Source organism: Oryctolagus cuniculus, chromosome 7 (assembly GCF_964237555.1).
Source record: "Oryctolagus cuniculus chromosome 7, mOryCun1.1, whole genome shotgun sequence".
In the NCBI taxonomy this organism is placed as follows: domain Eukaryota; kingdom Metazoa; phylum Chordata; class Mammalia; order Lagomorpha; family Leporidae; genus Oryctolagus; species Oryctolagus cuniculus.
The window spans coordinates 65564856-65576771 of record NC_091438.1 but is presented as its reverse complement, the minus strand read 5'-3'; the positions used below and the strand labels follow the sequence as shown (position 1 = coordinate 65576771).

Sequence of the window (11916 nt, the reverse complement as noted above, 5' to 3'; positions counted from 1 at the left end):
TCTATTGACCTATAACAATTCCCTTAAGCCTATAAACTGATAGTCAAGAAAAGAGCCATTCAAATAAGCTAGGGTTAGTCACAGGCAAAATTAGTGCTAGATTTTATTTAGTCTGCTCTCCCATCTTGTTTTCAGTTCCTCTGCTTTCTGACTCCTATTTTGCCATTGTGCTCCACAGCTGTTAAAAGTTTTACTGGTCATTACTGAATGGTCACTGACACATAATCTTGCCTTTTGTTATAATGCCCCCATAAACATATATCTGCTATGGTGTCTATTTCCACAAATCCAGTGTCTCTGAAGTAAGGGTTATTGATGTGCAACAAAATGTGTCTTGGAAAATGTGTTAATGGGCATTAATGGCTTAGAGTTTTGTTCACATAAATAACAGCTGCTTTTAAATGGGCCCTTCTGCAGATGTGAAGTCTGTACATACAAAATGATTATAGCAGTAGAAATTTGATGCAGTGATTAAATAAATGGATTTTTTCCTTGTAAGCTAAACTTTTTAGCACCTCTTCCTATGATACATACTGTAGACAGGCCTATGTATCTCTGAGGTTGGAAACTAACATGATAATTTTTTAGTCACATTCAAAACAATATTCAGAAGCAATCTTCTATATCAAGTAAATAATTCTGAGTACGAGGTCTCACCCATATTCGTCAGCAACTCTGATGTCTATTGCAACATACCAAAAAACTCTCCTGAAGAAGTGAAAAACAGTAGAGGAAGCATTAATATTTATTGCAAATATATGAGAATTGCTTTTGTATTTCTCCAAGATGACTTAACCAGTGGTACCAAAAGCAAAGCTGTTGTCTTTGTCTATACCTATTTTCTCATTTCTCTGAAACTTGTGTGCAATTTTTTTTTTTATTTCTACATTTTTAACTAAAATAATTACATTTTCATGCTGGTATTTTTATTTATTTTTAATCACATTCTCATATTCTGAAGTCAAAAAATCAAAGTTTATAAATACAGTCATTGTTATTTTATGTTAATAACTTTCGGTAACTCTGTTGTACAATTCAGAGATTCAGAAATTTGCACTGCTTCGAACGCAGTCCTTGTTGATTCCCTGGGATGGCACGCAAGTGAAATTCCCTCTGCTCCTGAGCTCTGCTGTGCTTTCATCAGCTGCCTCTCCATGCTGCCTCGCTCTCTCTGTGTTCTTCTGCATGCTTTCACTAGTGATGCCACTGTGGAGTGATTATTTTCCACCCTACGGCTCCTGAATGGAGCCTTGGTTTAAAATGGATCCTCTTGGAAGAAACATGAATACGATAATGCCTTTTGTGTTGTGCTATTTTATATCTTCCTTAGAAGCAGCCCAGGGACATATACTTTAATGTATTCATACTTAATGTTATGCATGGTATTCTTATCTTTTATCAATATAAAGAGGCATTTTAAATACAACTGTTATGAATTAAGTTTAAATTCAGTTTATACAGTTAACTTAAAAACAAGACAGAATACACGCATAAATACTTTTGAAAACATAAAGTATTTAAAATATAACAAAACAGCCTGTGTAAAGGATATGGTGATAAATTATTTATTTTTTGTTCACTTTCTCATTCCAACATTTCCAAATGGGTAGAATGCTAAAAATATTACAGCACATTTTACTGTGAGGTATAATTTATGTATAATATTAATTGTCTTAGTCTATTACTGTAGCAATAACAAAACATCTCAGACTGGACAATTTAGGAAACTGTTTCTTATAGTTCTAGAAGCTGGTAAGCTCAAGATCAAGGTACATACTAGCATATTCAGCATCTGTTACAAACTTGCTCTCTGCTTCCTAGACTCTACCTGGTTGCTGTGTAGCTCTTTTACAACAGAAATATTCCCACTTCTGAGGGCATAACCCTCATGATTTAACCACGCCCCAAACAACATATCTCTTACCATCATCACAATAGGGAGTGAGTTTTAACATGCATTTTGAAGGGACAAATCATTTAGATCATATGCTACATATATAGAGAAACATAATTGGGGGTCCAGCCCTGTGGTGTAATGGGTTAAGCTACTGCCTACAGCACTGGCATCCCATATGGGTACAGGTCTGACTCCCAGCTGCTCCACCTCCTATCTAGCTCCCTGTTAATGGCCTGGGAAAATAGGGGAAGATGGCTCAAGTGCTTGGGCCTTTACACCCATGTGGGAAATGAGGAAGAAGCTCCTGGCTCCTGGCTTTGGCCTTACCCAACCCTGGCTGTTGCAGCCATTTAGGGAGTGAACCAACAGGTAGAAGCTTTCTCTCTCTCTCTCTCTCTCTCTCTCTCTCTCCCTCTCTGTGTGTGTGTGTGTGTGTGTGTCTCTCCCTAACTCTACCTTTCAAATAAATACAGTTTAAAAGAAAGAGAGAGATGTATTTGAAACATCTAGATAGATATTGATACCAGACAAGATTTCTTCATTGTATGTATTTATACACTTGATCTTAGCCAAAAGGCCAAGAAGCGATCATTGTATGTATTTATAATATGAAAGATTCAATAAAAGATTTTAGAACAATTTGAATGACTCCAGTAGCCACAGTGAGAGGAGCCACCAACAAAAATTCTGACCGGTAGTATGAAGAAAGACAGTCTTCAACAACTCCTTAGAATGACCTGCGATTGACAACAGTCTGCAGATCTCACCAATGCTCTGGTTTCAGAAACAAAAGTAAGCCATTTTCCAGGTAGTGCACTGTGAGCTTCACATCTGTAATATTTGCCTCTTGTTTCTACTAGTTCCTGAATGCTGTGAGTCTACTTCTCATTGACAAAGCTTAGAAGGGGTTAAAGTGAACTACCAACCTACTATGTAGGACAAGCACATACAGAAAATTATACAAGGTAGAAATATCCACACTGCTGAGCAATAAATCATTAAGCAATCAACAATGTAAGCACTGCTCATATTAAAAAAAAAGGAACACTTACAGTATAGATGAGGCAAAACTTAGAATTTTCAACTAAGCCTGAGAATTAAATTAACATATGGCAGATTAACCAAGGAAAAGTATACAAATGTTAGCTTTACATAACACAGGAGACCTCATATAGAAATGAAGACACAAGCAATGCTAAAATTTAGGTACTTTAACATTCCTTTGAACAAAGAGAAGAAATTGTGAAAAAGTCACTAAATGTTGTAAAGAGCCAAGTCTGGACAAGTTATATTAGCAAGGTTAGTAAGTGCCGAATTCTCTTGCCTGTTACTCCTGATGGAAAGCATGTGTATTTTCTCCTGGTGCAGATATGGAATCTTTCACAAGGGAGATTTTAAGCTCTTATTTCTATGAAGAAATGGGAATAATAGAATGTTTTTCTTGCAACTGCCATTTTCCATATTTAGTAAAGATAATTCTGCCATGCCTCACTAGCATTCAAAAGGATTCTCTCATGCCACTGCCTATGCTCTTTCCTCGCAAAAGGTGATCATGGTCATGATTTTTATAATAGGAACTTCTTTGCATTTCTTTTTTGTTCAACACAGACACAAGAATTCTTAGCTATAATATTAAGCTTGTCTAATTTGATCCTTCTAGACATATGTATATGTAATATATGTAATATAATATGCATACATAATAGGATTCTTTCTTATTTGAAAGTCTAAGAGACATAGAGGAAAAGAGAGACAAGGAGATAATGAGAGATTTTCCATAAGCTGGTTGACTTCCCAGATGACAGCAATAGCAAGGACTGGGCCATGCTGAAGTCAGGAACCCAGAACTCTGTACAGGTTTCCCACTTGGATGTCAGGGATCTGACTACTTGACCCATCATCTGCTGCCTTCCAGGCTGCATATTAGCTTGGGAAACAGAATAGTCAGGAATCAACTAGGCACTGCAATGTGTGATGCTGACGTCCCAAGCAGTGACTTAAGCACTAAACCACAGGTCCACCCCAATCTTAAAGCATGTGTTTGTCATGTCTTACTGTAATTCCGAAACAATACATTTCTGAGAATCATTCAAGTTCCTTTGTTTAATAGATAGCTGCTCATTTTCCATTATTGAATAACATTGTATTATATAAATACATCACAATTTATGTAGATTCTTTTCAGATTTTGATTTTTATGAATTGTCTTTTGACTTTTTTCACATTTGTTAATTACAAACAATACTTCTATGAATATTCCTATACTAATAACTTGATGTTCATGATTATTTTATGTTTATCCAAGGTTGCATTTTCTGATTTATACTCTATGACAGATGTTACAAATCTTTCTTTAGAGTAAAAGATAGTAAATGCTTTAGGCTTTGTAAGCACAAGATCTCAGTTGCAACTATTTAATCTTTTTGTGGTAGTATCTTATTTTTAAAAATAGGTGATAGGTCATATTTCATCAAACTATACTTTATTTCAGCTGTGAAAGTTAGTGGTAAAATGGGTTATAAACTCTTTGTGGCAACCTGCATATTTATCAGCAATGATTGTTTAGTAGGTTTCATAAATGCTATGGTTTGGATGCTTGTCATGTACAAAACTCATGTTAAAATGTGGTGATCATTATAACAGTACTAAGAGGGGAGGCTTTTGAGAGTTGATTAGGTCATGAGATCTCTAACCTCCTGGGTGGGATTAATGCTGTTATAAAAGAGTCAGTCTGGCCACCTTTGCCTCTTTGTGCTTTAGCTTTCAGCCATGGGATGATGTGGCAAGGAGGCCCTCACTAGATGACGATACTTTAATATTGGATTTCCCGACCTCCGGAACTGTGAAACAATACGTTTCTGTTCATTATAAATTACTCAGTCAGTCTTATTTTATTACAGAAGCACAAATGGATGAGGATCACAACCTTTTCAACAATTTTTATTGCCATTGTTTTAATTTTAGCCTTTGGCTGAGTAAATAATGGTTTGTCACAGTAAATCACCATAATTCTGATGATAATAACATTGGCCATATTTTAATATGTCTGTTAGCCACATGGATCTCCTCTATTGTGAGTATTTTTTCAAGTATTCTGCCTTCTTTTTCACTGTCTGTTTTTACTTTTATCTTGACCTTCAATCTTTTATTACTATTTTCATAAATAAAACTTTTGTGGCTATCTATGTTAAGAAAATTTTCTGGGACTTTATGACTTAGATTTTCTATCTCAATGGAGGTTTTTATTCTTTTGTAAAAAGAAATTGTTAATGTTATTGCAGTTCAATTTATTAAATAACTTGTTTAGAGTTAGTGTCTTTTTAATTTTATTTTCAATTATTTCTCTAGTATTAGAGTATGAAATACTATATGATATATTACTAACTAGGAGATAATTGCATTTACATGTACCATTTAGTTCCTATAAATGATTCTATAATTATTAATGTTCTTATTTTAGTAAGACCTTAAAAGACTGTTTTTCATTAGCATATGTTCCCTTCTTTTTATTACCTTTTTGAGAGACAGAGAGTTAAGACAGAACTTTTACCTATTGATTCACTCCCTAAATACCTGCAGTTGCCAGGGTTGGGCCAGGTTGAGCCAGTAGATGTAAAGGCAATTCAGATCTCCCACATGGGTGGCAACAACCCATTTACTTGTGCCATCACCACTGTCTCTAAGAATCTGCATTGGGGGGAAATTTGAGTCAGGAGCCAGAACTGAGAATCAAATCCTCTGAAGTTGGATGTAGGCATCTTAAAATGCTCCACTAAACACTGACTCTAAACTGCCCTCTTAATTGTTCATGCAAACATAAATGTATGCCTTTATTTTTTGAGAAAAAATTTTATTGGAAATCTCTTGAATATGTTTTGAAGCATAGCTCAGTATTTCAAAATAAATCAGGTTGGAGAAGGAAGAGGGACTGTGCCATGTTGGGACATGGCTGGCCCAGCCTGTCCCCAGTATGCTGCAGGAGTCGGGGCAGGAGGGCTCCTCTTTCTGTGGGATTGAGCTGATGGGCAAGGGTCAGCCTTGATAATTGCTTTCCTCCTCCCAGGCTCAGCTCAAAGTCAGGGCTCAGACTCTCCAGCTTCTTCACAGATGGCATCCTGGACAAAGGCTAGCACTTAATGAAGTCGAAGAGGGCAGTATTGGACCATGCTTAATAGGCCTTACCTTGCAAAGGCCTGGAAAGAAGGCAGAAACTGAAGCCTCTTCTACCTTATGCAGCACTAGGGCCTCGAAGGTTAAATATAACTGGGTCAGTAGGCCACAGATCTACTGGGGCCAACAGGAAGGCTCATTGGATACCACTGCTGGGAACATTTGTATGTGAGAGCAAAGTATGCAAGGGGACAGGGCTCCCCTCCAGAGCTGGCTCTAACCCTCAGAGGTCTGCCTGTTAGGTGGGAGCATTGTCACCCGCACTTTACTTATAGGCATCAGAGAACCCCTGCTCCACTGAAGCACAGCTGTTGCCACCCAGTTCCTGATGAGCCAGGTGGGATGAACAGGCCCTGTGTTCCTCAGCCAGGCTGCAAGCCAGAATGGGAGAGGACAGGGGATCAGGGTGGAAGGCTAGGCACTTGACTTATTCAAATACTGATACCAGAAGGAATAAGCCAAACACATGCTCAGCTTTGGTTTCTCAATGAGGAATCAAGCCAGCTGGTAAACCCCAGGGCAGTGCATAAACCCTGCGATTAAAGGGAGGTGGTGGCCAGGCCCAAGCAGAAGGAGAAGGTCTGTAGCCCATCTCTGAGAATCAGGATGCAGCAACCAGAAGCAGGGCACTCACACAATGCTCCTTGGGCACTGCTCGTGGCCCAACTCTGGGTGTCATCATGTTTAGCACCCAAGACTTCCTGGGCTGCCAGGATGGCAGCTCTGTTCTCTGCACAAAGCTGAGAGATTTCAGGCTCTGGCCAGGAATATGGAGGTGTCCTAGGTATGGTCTGAGGTCAGTTCAAACAGCAAACAAGGGAGGTTACTCTGCCCTCAGCCAGTCTTATTCCCACAGCCTCCCTTATACCAACTGAGTAGGAGGCAGCAACCAGGATGTGAAAAACCCCACAGGAGGAGGGCCATCTCCCAGGAAGAGGTCCTTCAGCTTCCTCAAGTGAAAGTGAAGTAGACAGGCATACAGGTTAAAATTGATTAGGGTTGTGAGCTGGAACACCACGCCTTCGCCACCTGAGCGCCCACCGGCCAATCAGGTTAATTAACCACTCCCCTTTGTAAGTAGATTAAAAGCCTGGGACAGGGTGTGTCTGGCCTTTCTTCCTTTTTTTTCTTGCCCTAGCCTCTTGCCAGTAGGGGGCTGGCTGCAGCCCTGAGCCTCCAAGACGAGTGGCCTTGGGCCACCCGCCCCATGCTTCCTGGCCTAGATGTTCTTCCACATGGCTGGTTCCTGGTACTCAGTATGAACCCAGATCTACTTCTCTCTTACAGATAAAGCCCTCAACTCTCCTATGCATCTCTCTCACTAAATAAAAGCTTGAAATGTACCATGCTGCCTCGTTAATTTATGCCAGTATTTAGAATTCTCTAAATATTAGGTAAGAACCCACTCGGGCTTATTAATATTGGAGATTTATTAATAAGCACATGGTGATATCCTATGGTACCCCAAATTTCGGTAATGTGTGGCACTCCAAATGGGACTTCTGGGGAACTTTAAGGGGCCACATTCATATATATTTTTAAGGGGTCAAGTTCCGATATCAAAAGCAGCTAACCTCTAATGTATATTCTCTATAAAATATCTGGTTTCTCTAAAAGTAATAAATATTTACCATGTTCTATAACCAAGGAACAGCAGCAACAGGGGAGGGAGGAGGAGAACCTCAGCTTTGACTCCCAGTGATCTGATCCAAGACACAGGTTCTAATTCTCCCTGAGCCCTAGCAAGGCAGCCACTAGGGCAGATGCTGGCTCAACCTCTGGGGATAGGGATGGCTTTGGAGTTGTGGTCATCTAGTGTAGGTGACCAAATTACCCACAGTATGGACCAGGCATGGGGTAGAGAGGGAAAAAAAGAAAGAGGAAGACTCCAGGAACAAAGGAGACAACAAAAAGAGCCTACAAAGGATCTGCCCATCTCTGAGACCAGAAGGATGAGTTATCTCAAACATTTAGTTTTTGGGCTTCATTGGTGCCACAGACTCTTCAGGGGGTCTGAGGGCAGGAACTACTGGGTCCCTATGGAAAGACCATCATGCCCTCAACTGACTGGGCAGGAGGGGTTATGGGAGCGGCTGATGGGTGAGAGGCTTTTTCCCCAGGGCCGCAACAAGGGATGCCACTGGCTCCCCAGGAGACTTTTATTTCAGGGATTCCATGAAGGCTTCAAATTCTTGGACATTCTTCTCATTCACAGCTAGTTTCTCAGGTATTGAGCCCAAGTCTTCAGCCTTGAACTGTGCTCTGATATGTATGGAGAGGCTGCTCAGCAGAGGAGGGCTCTGAAATTCCTGATAGAGTCCCCAAATACATTGGAAGAATCCCTTCTTTAGAAAAAGCCAGTTTATGTCTTAGCTATTATAAGTTGAGCTGCAATAAACATTGAGGTGTAGACAGCTCTTTTATTTGCCAATTTAATTTCCCTTGGGTAAATTCCAAGGAGTGGGATGGCTGGGTCCTATGGTAGGGCTATATTCAGATTTCTGAGGTAGCTCCAAACTATCTTCCATAGTGGCTTTGCCAGTTTGCATTCCCACCAACAGTGGGTTAGTGTCCCTTTTTCCCCACATCCTCGCCAGCATCTGTTGTTGGTAGATTTCTGTATGAAAGCCATTCTATGTGGGGTAAGGTGAAAACTCATTGTGGTTTTGATTTGCATTTCCTTGATTGCTTGTGATACTGAACATTTTTTCATGTGTCTGTTGGCCATTTGGATTTCCTATTTTGAAAAATGTCTATTTAGGTCCTTGGCCCATCTCTTGAGTGAGTTGCTTGATTTGTTGTTTTGGAGTTTCTTGATCTCTTTGTAGATTCTAGTTATTAATCCTTTATCAGTTGCATAGTTTACAAATATTTTTTCCCATTCTGTCAGTTCCCTCTTCACTTTCCTGACTGTTTGTTTTGCAGTACAGAAACGTCTCAATTTGATGTAATCCCAGTCGTTAATTTTGGCTTTAGCTGCTTGTGCCTCTTGAGTCTTTTCCAAGAATTCCTTGTCTGTGCCTCTGATGTTTTCTAATAATTTGATAGTGTTGGGTCGTAGATTTAGATCTTTAATCCATGTTGAGTGTAAGGTAGGGGTCTTGCTTCATACTTCTGCATGTGGAAATCCATTTTCCCAGCATCATTGTTGAATAGACTGTCCTTGCTTCAGGAATTAGTTTTAGCTTCTTGATCAAATATAAGTTGGTTGTAGATATTTGGATTCATTTTTGGTGTTTCTATTCTTTTCCATTGGTCTATCCATGTATGTTTGTTCCAGTACCATGCTGTTTTGATTATAACTTCCCTGTAGTATTGATATCGGAATTTGGCCCCCTAAAATATATATCAAAATGTGGCCTCTTAAAGTTCCTCATCTGGGTCGCCATATGATGTTGGAATTTGGGGTGCCATAGATGTTAGGGAAATGGTGCAGTCTTATCTATGGCACAATCTACACCCTGACACCATCCTATGCTGTAGCCCCCACCGCCATTGCTGGAAGCCAGGTGGGCACATGGCCCAACCACCATTGTCAAGCTCCACCCTCATCCTAATGGGATTCACTGCTTCCCTGCCTGCCCTCCGACAAAGTGTTAAAAGGACCTGTTCCTGAACACGTGGTTCTTCTCTCTCTTGGCTCTCTCTCACTTGTTCTCTCCTCTCTCTAGTCTCGCTCTCTCTTGCTCACTCTCTCTCTTCTCTCTCTCTCACTTTCTCTCGGTTCCTCTCTCCTCTCGTCTCACTCTCTCTCTCTCTTTCTCTCTGTCTTCTAAACTCTGTCTCTGTCTCATTCTCTCTCTTTTTCCTTCTTCACCCCTTCCCTCCGGTCTGCTTGGTTTTCCCCAGTAAACTTCCCTTACTCCAGTGTTTGGTGTGTTTTGTGACACTCTTACAATACAATATCACCATATGCTTATTAATAATATCCAATATTAATAAGCCCAAGATGGTTCTTGCGTGATATTTAGAGAAGAATTCTAAATACCAGCATTAATGATTGAGGCAGCATGGTACATTTTAAGCTTTTATTCAGTGAGAGAAATCATAGGAGAGTGAGGGCTTTATCTGTAAGAGAGAGGTAGATCCGGGCTCATACCAAGTACCAGGAACCAGCCATGTGGAAGAACATCTAGGCCAGGAAGCATGGGGCGGGTGGCCCAAGGCCACTCGTCTTGGAGGCTCAGGGCTGCAGCCAGCCCCCTACTGGCAAGAGGCTAGGGCAAGAAAAAAAAGGAAGAAAGGCCAGACACACCCTGTCCCAGGCTTTTAATCCACTTTCAAAGAGGAGTGGTTAATTAACCTGATTGGAAGGTGGGCACTCAGGTGTGACCAGGTAGGGGCATGAGGTCACACAGGGGAGTGGCGAAGGCGTGGTGTTCCAGCTCACAACCCTAATCAATTTTAACCTGTATGCCTGTCTACTTCAGTATGTCTTGAAATTTGGTGTTGTGATGCCTCTGGCCCTGTTTTTGTTGTATAAGGTTGCTTTAGCTATTCGAGGTCTCCTATGCCTCCACATAAATTTCAGCACCATTTTTTCCAGATCTGAGAGTGTCTTTGTTATTTTGATTGGTATCGCATTGAATCTGCAAATTGCTTTTAGAAGAATGGACATTTTGATGATGTTGATTCTTCCAATCCATGAACATCGAAGATTTTTCCATTCTTTTGTATCTTCTATTTCTTTCTTTAACATTTTGTAATTCTCATCGCAGAGATATTTGACATCCTTGGTTAAGTTTATTCCAAGTATTTGATTTTTTGGTAGCTAGTGTGAATGGGATTGATCTTAGAAGTTCTTTCTCAACCATGGCATTGTCTGTGTATACAAAGGCTGTTGATTTTTGTGTATTGATTTTATATTCTGCTACTTTACCAAACTCTTCTATGAGTTCCAATAGTCTCTTAGTGGAGTTCTTTAAATCCCCTAAATAAAAAATCATGTCATCTGCAAATAGTGATAATTTGACTTCTTCCTTCCCAATTGGTATCCCTTTGATTTCTTTTTCTTGCCTAATGGCTCTGGATAAAACTTCTAGTACTATACTGAATAGCAATGGTGAGATTGGGCATCCATGTCTGGTACCGCATCCCAGTAGGAATGCTTTCAACTTTTCCCCATTCAATATGATGCTGGCCGTGGGCTTGTCATAAAGTTGTTCATAACAAAGTCATCATGGGCATTGGCACTGCTGTCATCAGAGTGCAGCTGCACGCCATGTCTGGGGAATCTGGGGTGTCCACCATGGGATCAATGTCCTCCAGCTTCAAATCTTTGAGAGCAAACATGGTAAATTTTATGCCCAGATCCATCATGGTCCTCTAGTTGATAGATATGTTGACAAATACCCCTGATTTTTGGACAAATATGGACTCCAGGACATCGTGGGGGTAGGCCCATTTTTTAATGCTATTTGAAATGGTTTCTGTGCTCTCAGTACTGGAAGGCATGACAGCAGAATGGGCCCCATCACAAGAGGTATTGGTTGCCAATCTCTCCTGGTCAGCCTGGGCACCTTTCTTCCCAGGAACCATTAGGTGGAATGGAAGGGAGGAGGAATGAGGGCAAAGGACGGTCCACAGAATGGTCAAAGTGGGTCCTCTCAAATTGCCTAGTTGACAGGAATGCCAAGTTAAATATGTAAGCATAAGAAAGAGTGGCAGTGCCTATGGGGGTGCCCACAATCGCAACACAAACAGTCTGGAAGCTTAGGTCATTCAACTGATCTTCTCCCAAGCATATCCTGTACAACATGGACTGTTCATGCCCTTGTTTTCTGGCAAGGCTAAGGGCTGGTCTTACCCTAGTTATTGCAAGAAGTTTAGCAGCAGTGACAGTCTGTTGT

The 11916-nt window shown here is 40.5% G+C and overlaps 1 pseudogene; it reads right to left on the bottom strand.

The window, feature by feature from the left end:
* Positions 1-8226: 8226 nt before the first annotated feature.
* Positions 8227-11605, bottom strand: LOC103350253 (autophagy-related protein 13-like; annotated as a pseudogene).
* Positions 11606-11916: the final 311 nt, after the last annotated feature.